At 43.2% G+C, this 15261-nt stretch overlaps 1 long non-coding RNA gene across 1 annotated transcript; it reads left to right on the top strand.

The window, feature by feature from the left end:
- The first annotated feature begins 144 nt into the window (after positions 1 to 144).
- LOC145543806 (uncharacterized) lies at positions 145 to 9831 on the top strand. Its single transcript, XR_014081056.1, has 3 exons — positions 145 to 344; positions 1075 to 1210; positions 9166 to 9831. It is a non-coding gene; the product is annotated as an uncharacterized LOC145543806 (long non-coding RNA).
- Positions 9832 to 15261: the final 5430 nt, after the last annotated feature.

The following is a 15261-nucleotide window of genomic DNA, read 5'->3' as shown; positions in this document are numbered from 1 at the left end:
TCTCATTCAGCTGAGGATGCAACTCAGACTCAGAATGAAGTATAGTAAATATACTAAGAGAATGTAATTTTTCAATCTTTTAAGTTGCGTCTATGGTTTCTTTTCTATATAAAAAGTCATCTGAGTCATTCTTTTCTTTTACAGGTTCTATTATGTATGTCTTCTCCAAAATAAACAAAGTACAGATGATGCAGTATACATAATGATCCAGTGGAATAGCAGAGGGAAAATGAGAGACAGAAAACATTAATTCTGCATGTGACCTAGTGATGAGCAGGAAAGTAAGGGTCAAAATTGTGGCTGCTCCTAACTCTACCACCTCCACCACCTTATAGCCTTTGCAGGCAGGTAAATTTTGCTTTATGTTTAGAGTTTGGGGATTTTCTAAAACTATTTGCTAGCCATTTCCTTTGCAGTTTACAAAGTCTTTTCACATAGTTTTTACATATCTTCTCAAATGGAGGCTAATTTCTTGAAGAATTTAATAGCAACTTAACACCAGTTAGGGAAGTTAAGGTTTTACCTAACACAGGATTTTCCTGCCTAATCTCTGACACTGACTCAGAGTTTTCTCTGACAAAGCTTTATCTTTATCACTGAAGTAAAGACCTTAGGTTGTTTTGGTCTTTTCTTTAAATTCAAATGTTGCTCTTTTAGTCGACCAATCATAGGTGTCCTCTCAAAGTGCAGTGTAATGATAGACAGTTGGCTTGTGGTTCGATAGTAACTCCCACTAGAGAAAAACCTAACAGCCACACCTCTTGGAGGCCACACCTCTTTGAGGGCAAAGTGCCTCTTTTAAAGGCAGCACTTTCGGAGAAGGAAATGGCAGCCCACTCCAGTACTCCTGCCTGGAAAATCCCATGGACGGAGAAGCCTGGTAGGCTACTGTCCATGGGGTCGCGAAGAGTTGGACACGACTGAGCGACTTCACTTTCACTTTTAGTTCTCTCAATCATAGAAAACCAATCTTCTCTTAAGAAAGGGAGAAGCAGCCACTCTTTTTTGGCTTTGCATTTTATTTTCTACATATCATTGAATTCATAATTAACACTGGTCACCTTGAATTCATAGTTGGAACAAAGGAACAGACCTGAGACGTCGCCAGCACTGGCCTAAGTAGAGCTGCCCCCTTTCTCTGCAGTTGCGGTTTACTACTTCCTGGGTTGGAAGGAATAACTGGGAGCTCTGCAAAGATCAGACCCTTCAGGCAAGAACCAGTGTGTTAATAGTGTGAATTAGATATACTGACTACCTGCTCTGCTTAATTGTTATGAAACTGAACTAATCAGCAGTTATAAAGCACATACTCTGTTATGTGCTAGGCTCTGCCTCCTGGCCTGTAGATAATTTAAGAAGACCTAGGGAATACCATCAGATGTGCTAGTTGTATTTGGGTGTTAACAAAAGCAGATCTAGACAAGCTGTCCACTTAAATGGTACCTTTTAGTCAGAAAAAATTTAAAGATTGTGATCATGTAAAATTACTCAAACCTTCTAGCAAAAATATTTTTTGAAAAATAAACTAAATGCCTTTATAAAAAATAAATAAATAAATAAAGGCAGCACTTTCCCTTTTGCAGTTGTCATAGGTTAGAAGGGAACTGTTTTTTTAAAAAAAATTACCCGGGCTTGAGACTTCACTCTTTCATTTCCTGTTCAGCCCTGGTATTTCAAGCTTAGCTTTTCTGAGCTTTTCTGAGCAGAGGTTAGGCAACTTAATATTGCTGAAGGCATTGTGGTCTCACTGCAGAAGCGCAGGCTTTGCTGTAGCAAGTCTCATGTTGAATACTAGTATTCATGAATACTTACACAATAATGTGTGACCTTGGGCAAGTAACTTCATTCTAAGCCTGTGTTCCCATATCTGTAAAATAGAGGTGATAATACTTACATTTCAGAGTTTTTGTAAGGGTAAGAGATAATAAAATGCCTGGCACATTAAACTTTCAGTTGGTAGCCATCGCTGGTGCTGTGTTCTGATTTTGATGATACAATGAATGAATGGTTATATTCCCTCTGCGCCAGTCTTCAGTGGTAGCTTTTATTCTTGTCCCTTTTTGGGAGAATCTGATGAAGGCACTACATCCTCTCTTTGGGAAAATGCTTGTAATTTCGGAGGATTTATAGATGCTTACATGGACCCCAAGTTAAGGGAGCCTGAGCTATAGGCTCCACTGAGTACCTCTGTGTTATTTTTCCTGGATTGAAAGTGGGACATATGTGAGGAGACTTCTAGGGTGCATGAACCACTTTGTTTCTTGACCTGAGTGCTGGTTAGACAGGGTGTGTTTACGTTGTGAAAATTCATCAAGCTGGACTTATAATTTTCACACTTTTCTCTAGTGATTTATACTGAAGTATGTAAGTTGCTCAGTTGTGTCCAACTCTTTGCGACCCCGTGGACTGTAGCCTGCCAGGCTCCTCTGTCTGTGGAATTCAACAGGCAAGGATACTGGAGTGGGTTGCCATGCTCTTCTCCAGGGCATCTTCCCAACCCAGGGATCAAACCCAGGTCTCCTGCATTGGCAGGTGGATTCTTTACTGTCTGAGCCACAAGGAAAGTCAAGTAAAGATGTTACATAAACAAATATGCATTGGAGCTGGAAACTATCATGACAGCTGTTGTCAGAGGCAGAGAGGGAAAAGACATAGACTTGAAAATCAGACACTACCTTTCTGTTAATAGCCGTATGTCTTTCATGAGTTCCTTAATCTCTCAAATCTATAGCTTCCCACATGTATAAAATAGAGATGATAAGTGACTCAGAACACCTCAAAGATAAAGTGAGATATTGCATGTAGAAATGCACGGCAGAATCAACAAATGATTGCTTCCCATTCTCTTTGGAAGACTCAGGGAATGACTCTGAGCTGCTAATTTACACCCCTAATAGAGAGCAAGTTTTGTTTGTTTTTTATTTAATTTAGCTTGTATTTTTCTACAATATTTGAAAAGTATCTATATTCCATGACTATAATGTTCTGTCCTGCCTGACTCTTTGCCTTTATATCCTCCACAGGTATGAAAAGTGAAAGTGTTAGTTGCTCAATCATGTCCAAATTTTTGCCCCCCATGGACTGTAGCATGCCAGGCTTCTGTGTCCATGGAATTCTCTAGGCAAGAATACTGGAGTGGGTAGCCATTTCCTTCTCCAGGGGATCTTCCTGACCCAGGCATCAAACCTGGGCCTCCTGCATTGCAGATAGATTCTTTACTGTCTGAGCCAAATTAATAAATTGATTATTTTTGCCTGTGTTGGGTCTTCTTTGCTGCACACGGGCTTTTCTCTAGTTGTGGTGAGCAGACTTCGTTGCTGTGTGCGAACTTCTCAGTGCAGTGTCTTCTCTTGTTGCAGAGCATGGACTTTAGGCCTTGAGCTTCAGTAGCTACAGCATGTGGGCTCAGAAGTTGTGGCATATAGACTTAGTTGCTCCATGGCACATGGAATCTTCCTGGACCAGGGATTGAACCCATGTCCCCTGCATTGGCAGGGGGATTCTTAACCACTGGACCACCAAGGAAGCCCATAGATATAGTTCTCAACTAGCAATCTCTTTAGCCCAGTTTTCTTCCCTCTTTCTTTTTGTGGATAACATGCTGATAGCAAGTCAGAATATCTTGTCTCTCTGACATGGAGAACCATGCCTAGAAATTTGGAGAGTACTCATAAGTACCAAATCCAAGAATATCATGCCATTTCTCCTAGCTTTGGGTTTAAGGCAGGGAGAATGTGAGTTAACCAGTATGGTTTGAGACGTGACAGTAAAATCACAGCTGCAAGGGGGCAAGGGAAAAACAATAGGGGCTAAAATGCCAATAATAAAAACACACTATAGTGGTTCTCAACTCCGGCCACATATTAGAATTTTTAACCAAGGGAGGTTAAAAAAACCCAAACTGATAACTTCTGGCCATTATGGAATGACAAGGCCTAGATTAATTTTCTTGCTTTAAACAGCTAAAATGTTAGACACTGGACAACTGACCGTGCAGGACACTAATCCCTGGGAGAAAGCAATCAAATTAGGACCCCTATGATTGCCCCAACTCACTTCCGGTAGAGACTCTTCAGGCTGCCATACAGGGAAGCGACACCTAAACCAAGTCCAGCAGTCTCTTGAGCTGAGGAGACAGCATTTAGAGTTCAGGGAGGCCAGGCCGATTAGAATTCATGGAAGAGAGACAGCTGAACAGAGAAAGAACTCCAGACACTTGCGGAGAGTTTTTTCAAGACATTGGCTGGGCACCCATCAGTACATCCTTGTGAGGAAACTACCTGAGAGCAAGAAGAATGAAAGGCTCAGGCAGAATAACCTCCCCAGCTCACAAGGCCATAGATGGTCGCTGCTCCCATCAGTCAGAATGGAGAGCTCCCCTAATACATCACAGGAGTACATCCATCAGGAAGCAAGGCCAAATTAGTCCTAGGCGAAAGGGTATTCTGGATCTAACAAAGCTTAAAAGTATGTCTTGAATGGATAATATTTTTTTTCCCCTAAGAAACTTCATAAAATTCCAGTCCTCAATAATGTAAAGTTCCAACCACACAATGAAAAAGTATTAGGCAGGGCTTCTTTGTTTTTTTTAAACAGGAAAAAAGTATTTAATACTTTAACAAAATGCAAAATAAAAGTAACCAAGTTACAAAACATAAATTCCTTTGGTTCAATAATCACACCACTATTTTATCTTCCAGTGGCTACAAACATCACCCCTTCAAAGTGAAGTCAGACTGTTTCCCTCATATGAAGACATCATACAAAAACCATCACATAGCCCACTGCTCAGCAAAACTGCTGACAACCCACAGGAGACAAAGCTGTTGGGGAGGAAAAGGGGGAGCAGGTTGGTCTGAAGTGAAAAAGGAGACTCTACACATGCAGAACAGGTCAGGGGGTGGGGGGGCTCTGTACTGGATCACTATGGTAGAAGTCATACCCCTGTACATGCTACATGAGGCTGAGACCTTGGTACTAGGCAGGGCTTCTTGGTGGTTCAGTGATTAAGAATCCGCCTTACAAGGCAGGAGACACAGGTTCAATCCCTGATAGAGGAAGATCCCACATACCTCAGAACAACTAAGCCCGTGTGTCACAACTCCTGAGCCCACCCCCTCTAGAGCCTGTGCTCTGTAACGAGAAGCCCGTGCACTGCAGCTAGAGAACAGCCTCCGCTAGCCAATACTTTGGCCACCTGATGTGAAGAGCTGACTCATTTGACCCTGATGCTGGGAAAGATTGAGGGCAGGAGGAGAAGGGGACGACGGATGATGAGACGGTTGGATGGCATCACTGACTCAATGGACATGGGTTTGGGTGGACTCTGGGAGCCGGTGATGGACAGGGAGGCCTGGCGTGCTGCAGTTCATGGGGTCGCAAAGAGTCGGACACGACTGAGCGACTGAACTGAGAACTGAGCCACAACTAGAGAAAGCCTATGTGCAGCAACGAAGACCCAGTGCAGCCAAAAATAAATAAATAAATAATGATGTTAAATAAGTTTGAAAAAGCATTAGGCATGTAAAATAGGAACCAGTATAAGCAGACCTCAGAAATAACACAGATGGAGTAGTATACAAGGATTTCAAATATACTTTGTATGTATATTTGAAGGCAGAGGGAAGCGTGAGCATGGTAAGGAGAGAAGGAATGGGATACATATATTTGAAAATGAACTTTGAAAGATTAAAAATATAATTACTGAGATTAAAAAATACACATAAATTAGACATTGTAAATGATAAGTGACCTTGAAGACATATCCACATAAGCTAGACAAAATTAAACAGCGAGAAAAAAAGACTGAAAGCAAAAAAAGAAAAAAAATGCACACAGCATTGGTGAGCCATGAGACATCAAGCGGACCATGTATTGATATAATTGGGGTTCCAGAAGAAGAGAAACTTTGGGGGATGATGGGTATATTCATGGGTTTCATACATATATCAGAATTCACCCAACTATATACTTAAATGTATTTTATTTTACACCAGTAAAGTCATTTAAATTTTTTAAAAAACTGATACCTAGGGTCCATCTCATATTAAGTGAGAATTTCAGTAGGTAGGACCCTCCCACTAGTATTTTTAAAATATTGGTGATCCTAATGTGAAAATAGGGTAAAAATGTTGCAGTTGAAAGAGCACTGGTCAGGCTTTGGGATAGGAAACAAGGTCAAAGGGTAGTATCTTTCAGATTCACTTATCTCCTACCAGCCAGTAGCATAGGCCCCATTTCAGCACCCCACCCTGTCTTCGCCCTCAGACTCCTCCTACCTCATGTTAGAACTTAACTGTTTTTCTGAGAAACAGAAGAGATAAATCACTATGACATATTTTACTCTAGGAGAAGGCTACTTAAACAGGAATCCAACAAAGAACTCCAGGATTGTCAACCAACTCCCTAGAACTGTAAGCAAAACTTTATGTATGTATACATTTTTCCAAGGTGATGGCTTGTAAACTTTAGCAGATTCTTAAAGAGGTCCAAAAGACTAAGAACTACTAGTTCTTAGTTGGCTATGGAACCACTGCAGGAGAACTTTGGATAATAAAAGGAAAAGAATGGACACTACAGTGTTTAGAAAGCTGAGTCAGAGACTCAAGGCAGGCTGGAGTTGGCTGGTTGTCTCCTGAGAGGCAGCCATTCCTCTGCAGGCCTGCGTGTCAGAACACAACTACTTGTGTCTGTAGGTGCTCAGGTCCTTCTCCAGCTGGCTCACAAACCAAGCAGCCTGCTCCAGAGACTTGACTCGGGCCCTGCCTTCTCCGTTTTAGCAGACAGGGTTCCTGAAGCTGATGAGAGATCTGGCAGGCCCCCAGCCCCTCTGCTCTAGTCATATCAGTACCAGTGACTAGAGGAGGACTCTTGGTCCTTCCATTCCTCCCCAAAGGAATGTCCATGTGTGGAGGCTACAGTGGTCTATGGAGAAGATGCATTCTTTTCTTTTTTTAATGATTATTTATTTATTTTTGGCTGTGCTGGGTCTTCATGCTGCACAGGCTCTTCTTGTAGCTCAGTTGGTAAAGAATCACCTGCAATGCAGGAGACCTGGTTTCGATTCCTGGGTCAGGAAGATCCCCCGGAGAAGGAAATGGCAACCCTCTCCAGGATTCTTGCCTGGAGAATCCCATGGACAGAGGCGCCTGGCAGGCTATAGTGCATGGGGTCACGAGAGTCGGACATGACTTAGCGACTAAACCACCACCACCAGCGAGTGGGGGCTACTCCTTGTTGCAGTGTGCGGGCTTCCATTGCCATGGCTCCCCTTGTTGCAGAGCACAACTTTAGGGTGCGTTGCCTTCAGTAGTTGAGGTTCGTGGGCTCAATAGTTGCAGTCCCCAGGCTCTAGAGAACAGGCTTAGTAGTTGTGGTGTGGGCTTAATCGCTTTGCAGAATGTGGGGTTTTCCTGGACCAGGGGTCAAATCGGTGTCTCCTGCATTGGCAGGTGGATTCTTGACCACTGAGCCACCAGAGACGCCCTGTAAGACACTTTCTTTAAGGCAGCTCACTCCCCTGTCTTTCGACTCTTTGAGCCATTTCATTGTCCTTGAGACTTGAAAAGCAAAGAGCTTGTCTCCCTACTAGGACAAGTGAAGTTGTAGGCCTCCAGAACAGAAAGCTCTATTGCCCCCCTTGAAATGGCACAAGGAAAATTGCCTCTTGAGAAAATTAGCCCTACTGTGTGCCAGGCACTTTGTTAGATACTTTAAAATACTATTTTATTTATGGGAATCCTCTCCCAGTTTACAGATGAGATGTAGGCAACAGTGACACACTATATGAGAGAATAGTAATAACCCTTAAAATGTATCAAGCAGTTACAATGAGCCAGGCTCTGCTTTAAGTTGTTTCACAGGCAACTTATGATTGTCACATATGATCAGTCATGATTGACACATATGATCTCCCACAACCCTGTAACATAGGTACTATGCCAAAACAGAGGCACAGAGATGGTAGGTCACCTGTCCAAGGTCCACAGTTCAGGATCTGATGCCAATCAACTAATGATGAATATAGTTAGTTCAGACCCAGGTTATCTTGACCTGACAGCCATGATCTTAATCACTGCTCTACACTGTACAGACTGAGGAAGCCCATAATTGAGGAGAGATCATGGAGATGCTGAGATGGACCATTGCTGGGACTGTGTGTCAAGAAAAAAAGGTTAGATGAATATTATGAGATCAGTTTATGAAGGGTCTTTGAAGACAGACAGAAGAATATGACCTTATGATCAAAGCTAAAAAACTAATGTTTTGGTATTTCCCTGGTGGTCTGGTGGTTAAGAGTCCACCTTGTGATGCAGGGGGCATGGATTCGAGCCCTGGTTGGGGAACTATGATCCCACATGCCACAGAGCAACTAAGCCCACATGCTCTGGAGCCTGCCCATCAGAACTGGAGAGTCTATGTGCTACAACTAGAGAGTCTGTGCACCGCAACAAAAGATCTTGCATGATGCAGCTAAGATCGGACCCAGACAAATAAATAGTTTTTTAAAAACTAGTATCTTTTTATTCTGCCTCTCCACACTGTAACACACAGAGGTTCTTAGAATCCGTGGATGGACAGTGGAGAATCTCAACCCCCCTGAAACTTTAGTATATCAGTGTACATGTTTGTGGGGACAGAGTCTAGAGCTCTCATTGGATTTTTAAAGAACTCCATGTCTTTCAGAGTTTTTTAGCAAAAGTTCTTGACCTTTGGAGGGCGAATACCAATGTCTTAAGTTCCTGTTGAGCCCCAGCATTGATGCAACCTCGGGTAAAACTCAGCCTGTGTTTCATCATATGTAAAATGGGGATAATAATATCTACCTCTTTAGGTTAGCTGTGCAAATTAAATGATATACTGAGATTATAAATCATACCATGTAAAACTCATAACATTAACATGTATAAAAGACTATAAACTGTCAGAAAACAAACGTCCGTTATAATGAAAACCACTTTGTAACTTTTTTTTTTAACAATACAGTGAATTGGGTACCTGAGTAACCCTCCTGATGAAAACATTAAAATATTTCATAAAGGGGTATTTAAAAATTGATTTTTATGGTGTTGCTGAGCTGCTATGAAAGTGAGTGAAGTCACTTAGTTCGTGTTCGACTCTTTGCAACCCCATGGACTGTAGCTTACCAGGCTCCTCCGTCCATAGGATTTTCCAGGCAAGGGTACTGAAGTGGGTTGCCATTTCCTTCTCCAGGGGATCTTCCCGATCCAGGGATCGAACCTGGGTCTTCCACATTGCAGACAGACGCTTTACCATCTGAGCCACCGGGAAAGTCAGCAATACACCAAGCCCCCAAATGAAGTGAAACCAGCAACTGTGGAGAGGGGAAAGTAAATGCCCAAATTGTCCTTAACCTTCAGGATGCCTGTCAAACCCAGGAGACCATCATGTCCTCCTTTCCTATCTGGAAAAGACATATGGGAGACAGGAAGTAACTCCGAGGGCCCTCCCAGATGGAATTCTAATAGGCGACCCCACACTGCAGGCAGAATCTTCACTGTCTGAGCTGCCATGGAAGCCTCTATGCTGTTGTTGTCCAGTCTGACTCTTTGCGACTCCATGGACTGCAGCACACCAGGCCTCCCTGTCCCTCACCATCTCCTGGAGTTTGCCCAAGTTCATGTTCATTGCATTGGTGATGCCGTTCAGCCATCTCATCCTCTGATGCCCTCTTCTCCTTCTGCTCTCAATCATTCGCAACATCAGGGACTTTTCCAATGAGTCATCTGTTCACATCAGATGACCAAAATACTGGTGCTTCAGCTTCAGCATCAGTCCTTCCAGTAAATATTCAGTGTTGATCTCCCTTAAGATTGACTGGTTTGAGCTCCTTGCTGTCCAAGGGACTTTCAGGAGTCTACTCTAGCATCACAGTTCAAAAGCATCATTTCTTTGGCATTCTGCCTTCTTTACGGTCCAACTCTCACAACCGTACATGACCATTGGGAAGACCATAGCCTTGAATATATGGAAACCCCTATAGAAAATCCTAAAGGATTATAATTACAATGCAAGAGTTGATGCAAAGTAAACCCTGACACTCAGAAGGGAGGAGATATGAAAGTTTCTTATATCAACTCTGGCCCAGGGAAGAGGAGAAAATAAAAATTCTCCTTTAGAAATTCATAATTTACAAATCAGTTTTCTTATAAAATTGGAAGGCAAATCACATAACTTCTAAAACCCTCAAGTGGAGAATTTAATTTAAGGGGTGTGGGCTGATGGTACCAGCACATTATTGACAGAAATAAACGCACATAGTCTATGAAGGAACTAAATTTCAACACAGGCCTCAATTCTCACAAATTTCTAGGCAATTTGGGCAGCTCGGGGTTAAAAAAAAAAGTCGCCAAACACACGAGGTAACAAGGCACCATGGTGGAGAACAAGTAGAACTGAGATGTTGTGGAAACAGATCTTCAAAGATATTGGAAGTACCAGACACAAAATATAAAATAAACTTGTTTACTATTCAAAGAAATAAAAGAGAAACTTGATACTGTATGAGAACTAGTATATTTGAAGAAAGAATCAAATTTCTTTCAACTTTCTAGAAATGTAAAAATATGTTAATTGAAATAGAAAATTCAGTAGATGTTAGGTTAGAATTGCTGTTGTTACTGTTCAGTCAATCAGTCCTGTCTGACTCTTTACAACCCCATGGACTGCAGCATGCCAGGCTTCCTTGTCCTTCACCATCTCCTGGAGCTTGCTCAAACTCATGTCCATTGAGTCAGGGATGCCATCTAACGATCTCATCATCCTCTGTCATCCCCATCTCCTTCCTTCTATCTTTCTCAGCATCTTTTCCAATGAGTCGGCTCCTCAAATCAGGTGGCCAAAGTATTGGAGCTTCAGTTTTAGCATCAGTCCTTCTAATGAATATTCAGGATTGATTTCCTTTAGGATTGACTGGTTTCATCTCCTTGCAGTCCAAGGGACTCTCACGAGTCTTCTCCAACACCACAGTTCAAAAGTATCAATTATTCAACATTCAGCCTACTTTATGGTCCAACTCTCACATCCATACATGACAACTGGAAAAACCACAGCTTTGACTGGACAGACCTTTGTCAGCAAAGTAATGTCTCTGCTTTTTGATATGCTGTCTAGGTTTGTCATAACTTTTCTTCCAAGGAGCAAGCATCTGTTAATTTCATGGCTGCAGTCGCCATCTGCAGTGATTTTGGATCCCCCCAAAATAAAGTCTGTCACTGTTTCCATTGTTTTCCCATCTATTTGCCGTGAAGTGATGGGACCAGATGCCATTCTTAGTTGTTTGAATGTTGAGTTTTAAGCCAGCTTTTTCACTCTCCTCTTTCACCTTCATCAAAAAGCTCTTTAGTTCTTCTTCACTTTCTGCCATAAGGGTGGTATCATCTGCTTATCTGAGGTTATTGATATTTCTCCCAGCAATCTTGATTCCAGCTTGTGTTTCATCCAGCCTGGCATTTTGCACGATGTACTCTGCATATAAGTTAAATAAGCAGGGTGACAATATACCACCTTGACGTACTCTTTTCCCTTTTTGAACCAGTCCATTGTTCCATGTCCAGTTCTAACTGTTGCTTCTTGACCTGCATACAGGTTTCGCAGGAGGCAGATAAGGTGGTCTGGTATTCCCATCTTGAAGAATTTTCCAGTTTTTTGTGATCCATATAGTCAAAGGCTTTAGCATAGTCAATGAAGCAGAAGTAGATGTTTTTCTGGAGTTCTCATGCTTTTTCGATAATCCATCACATGTTGGCAATTTGATCTCTGGTTCCTCTGCCTTTTCTAAATCCAGCTTGAATATCTGGAAGTTCTCAGTTCACGTACTGTTGAAGCCTGGCTTGGAGGATTTTGAGCATGACCTTGCTGGCATGTGAAATGAGTGAAATTGTGTGGTAGTCTGAACATTCTTTGGCATTGCCTTCCTTAGGGATTGGAACGAAAACTTATCTTTTCCAGTCCTGTAGCCACTGCTGAGTTTTCCATATTTGCTGGCATACTGAGTGCAGCTCTTGCACAGCATCATCTTTTAGGATTTGAAATAGCTCAACTGGAATTCCATCACCTCCACTAGCTTTGTTCATAGTGATGCTTCCTAAAGGCCGCTTGACTTCACACTCCAAGATGTCTGGCTCTATCTTAGAATTGCTGCGATAACCTTTACAAGAGTCTACAACCTCCAAAAAAAGAGAGATGAGGGTTAGGGAGATCAATCCAAAATAACAATGTTTTTTTAAAAAAAAACACAGAGGGGGAAAGTACAACAAATATAGTGCATATTACAAAATGAGAAAAATAAATAAAAATATATCAATCTCAGTAAATGAGCTAAATTTGCCAATTCAAAGTTAAAGGATGTCACACCAAATAAAAGAACAAAAGCCAGCAATGTCCTATTTACAAAAGACAGATTTAAAATACATGAACACAGACTGCCAAAGTTTGGAAAAAGAAATACTAGGCAAAAAATAAATAGAAAGGAAAAAATAACTATAGTAAGATGAAAACCAATAGTAGAGATAAAGAGAGTCACTACAGGCTAATAAAGTTCAGTTCACCACAGAGAGAAAGCACATTTATAAGTTGGTATGCTCTAATAATACAGCCTCAAAGTACTACAGGGAGAAATGGACAAATCCATCATCTCACAGTGGAATACTTTAACGTAAATCACGAAATTTATAATAGTAATTGATAGGTCAAGTAAACAAAAATTCAGTAAGGACATGGAGCTTTAAATGGTACAATTAATAAACTCTATGTGTTCCAGTCATCTCTTTGTCTGTCCCCACTGTCTATCCCTACTTCACTGTTTTAATTGCTGTAGAATTAAATAAACCATCTCTTAAGCTCATGCTTGTCACACAGTGAGTGCTTACTAGATGTTAGCGATAGCAGCAGCTTACTGCGTAACTTTGGCCGAGCCACTCAACCTGTGAGCCTCAGCTACCACTTCAAAAAGTGGCCATAATAATAAATTATTTTCCCAAGTTTCTTTGCAAACCGAATGAGTGTAATATCTGTGAAGATATTTCATGAAACATGGAGGAAAACATAAATGAAGGAATCATTGCTCTTACCAGTTAACTGGTATTACAAAGCACCAAGTGTCAAGATAAATAACATCAGAGCGCTCACCAGGTAGGGCAGCGGCGCTAAGGATGTCCAGAGGGTGCACCGTTAGGCTAAGCAGTGGTGTTGACCCTTGGGCTATTGGAGCTGGGAGTAAAGCTGGCAGATGGAGGCCCATCAGGAAAGCTTCTAAAAGGGTGAAGGCTGCCCTCTGGTGGATGTTGTTGTTCAGTCACTGAGTCCTTGAAAGCTGGTGTCCACCGCAAACCACCTGCTGCTGCTGCTGCTGCTGCTAAGTCGCTTCAGTCGTGTCCGACTCTGTGCGACCCCATGGACTGCAGCCTACCAGGCGCCTCCATCCATGGGATTTCCCAGGCAAGAGTACCGGAGTGGGGTGCCATTGCCTTCTCCGGCAAACCACCTAGAGCCCTCAAATTCACTGCCCCGTACACATTCAAGGAGCAGCTCCTTCAGGAGTCCTCTGGCCCTCTTCCTGAGGGAATTCAGGAAGGAATGTTAGTGGGAAGAGCCACAGCTCCCACCACTGCGGCCTCTCTGGTGATCTCCCGCCTCCGCGACCCATGCCACATTGCCCTCAACCCTCAGCGACCATGCAGTGGCTCACTCGGTGGCATGATCCAGACCCTCAGGGTGCCTGAGCCCCTGGTCACCATGCTCTTCTCAAGCCAGGGTTATCTTTGTTGTTGTTGTTACTGTTGTTGTTCAGTCACTCAGTCGTGTCCAACTCTCTGTGACCCCATGGACTGCAGCACGCCAGGTTTCCCTGTCCTTCACCATCTCCCAGACTTTGCTCAAACTTACGTCCATTGAGTCAGTGATGCCATCCAACCATCTCATCCTCTGTCACCCCCTTCCCCTCCTGCCCTCAATCTTTCCCAGCATCAGAGTCTTTTCCAGTGAGTTAGTTCTTCGCATCAGGTGGCCCAAGTATTGGAGCTTTAGCATCAGTCCTTCCAATGAATATTCAGAGAACTTACCCAGCCATTTACAGTTACAGCTGGGCTGGGGACTACCAAGAAGCAGCCAAGTATATCATCTGGGATCCACAGTTACTCCTCCATGCCCCATGGAGCAGCCTATTCGTAATCAGGTTGAACACTCCTGCCAGGATAGTAAGCTCGCTTCTTGACTTCTGGTCCCTGGATACAACGAGTCCAAAGCACCCAGGAAACAGACATAGCTTAGAATTCACTGTAACTTTTTTGGGTGAAAGTGTGCCCCCTTTGAGAACCAGGACCCCTAACCTTGCAGTGGCCAAGCTGGTAAGCAGGAGGTCTCCAGGGGATTATCAGAGTAAGGGTAAGTGGAGTCACTGGTGCTTCACCCCCACGGTTCCTGTATTCCTGTATTCTTCCTTACGAGGACATAGCACCATGAAGGTCTTTGGTTCAACCCATGCTTTGGCACCCCTGGAGAAGGAAACGGTAACCCAATCCAGGATTCTTGCCCGGAAAATTCCAAAGGCAGAGGAACCTGGCAGGCTACAGTCCATGGGGTTGCAAAGAGTCGGCCACGACTAAGCACGTCAGCACATGCTTTGGAGCAAGTACTGCCCATCAGAGTTCCATCTGGGCTAGAACTACTTTATACCCTCACCTCCCTCAATCACTAGGTGTGGGCCACCCCCCAAGAGGATGTGACCTTGGGAAGGGGGACTCCCAGCAGCTGAGACAGACCTGAAGGAGGTGACAGCCATAGGCAGTCAACTAACTGCAGCTGACTGTTGGGGGCACTGAGCCCTTCCCCAAGGGCACATTCTGAGTAAAGGACTCTGATTATCCACATGTCCCTTCCCCCTCCCCCACCAACCCACATACATTTTTCCTTAAACTTGCTGTCCCCACGGTCCCAAGATGATAGAATAGTTCTAAGGATCACATCCAGAGAAGGAAAAGGGCCTTTTCCTCCAGTGTCTCCTTGAGAGTGAGAACCCCTTCCGAGAACCCTTCATCAGACTTCCCCTCTTGTGTCACTGCCCAGAAAGGGAAACTGCATGGTTCTGGAAGGGCTTCTAGGGCCTAAAATTTATATCACTCTGGTCCCAAGGCCCATCCTCTCAAGAAACTCCCTGGTCCCCTTCACAGTCCCCCCAGGGGCTCTTCAAAATTCGTTCATGAAATGAATGTATTGAGCACCCACTGGGCACTGGCTACTGTT

This window comes from Giraffa tippelskirchi, chromosome 3 (genome assembly GCF_054371585.1).
Source record: "Giraffa tippelskirchi isolate mGirTip1 chromosome 3, T2T-mGirTip1v1.2.pri, whole genome shotgun sequence".
Lineage (NCBI taxonomy): Eukaryota > Metazoa > Chordata > Mammalia > Artiodactyla > Giraffidae > Giraffa > Giraffa tippelskirchi.
The sequence above is the reverse complement of the archived record's forward strand: the minus strand, read 5'-3'. Positions and strand labels throughout refer to the sequence as shown.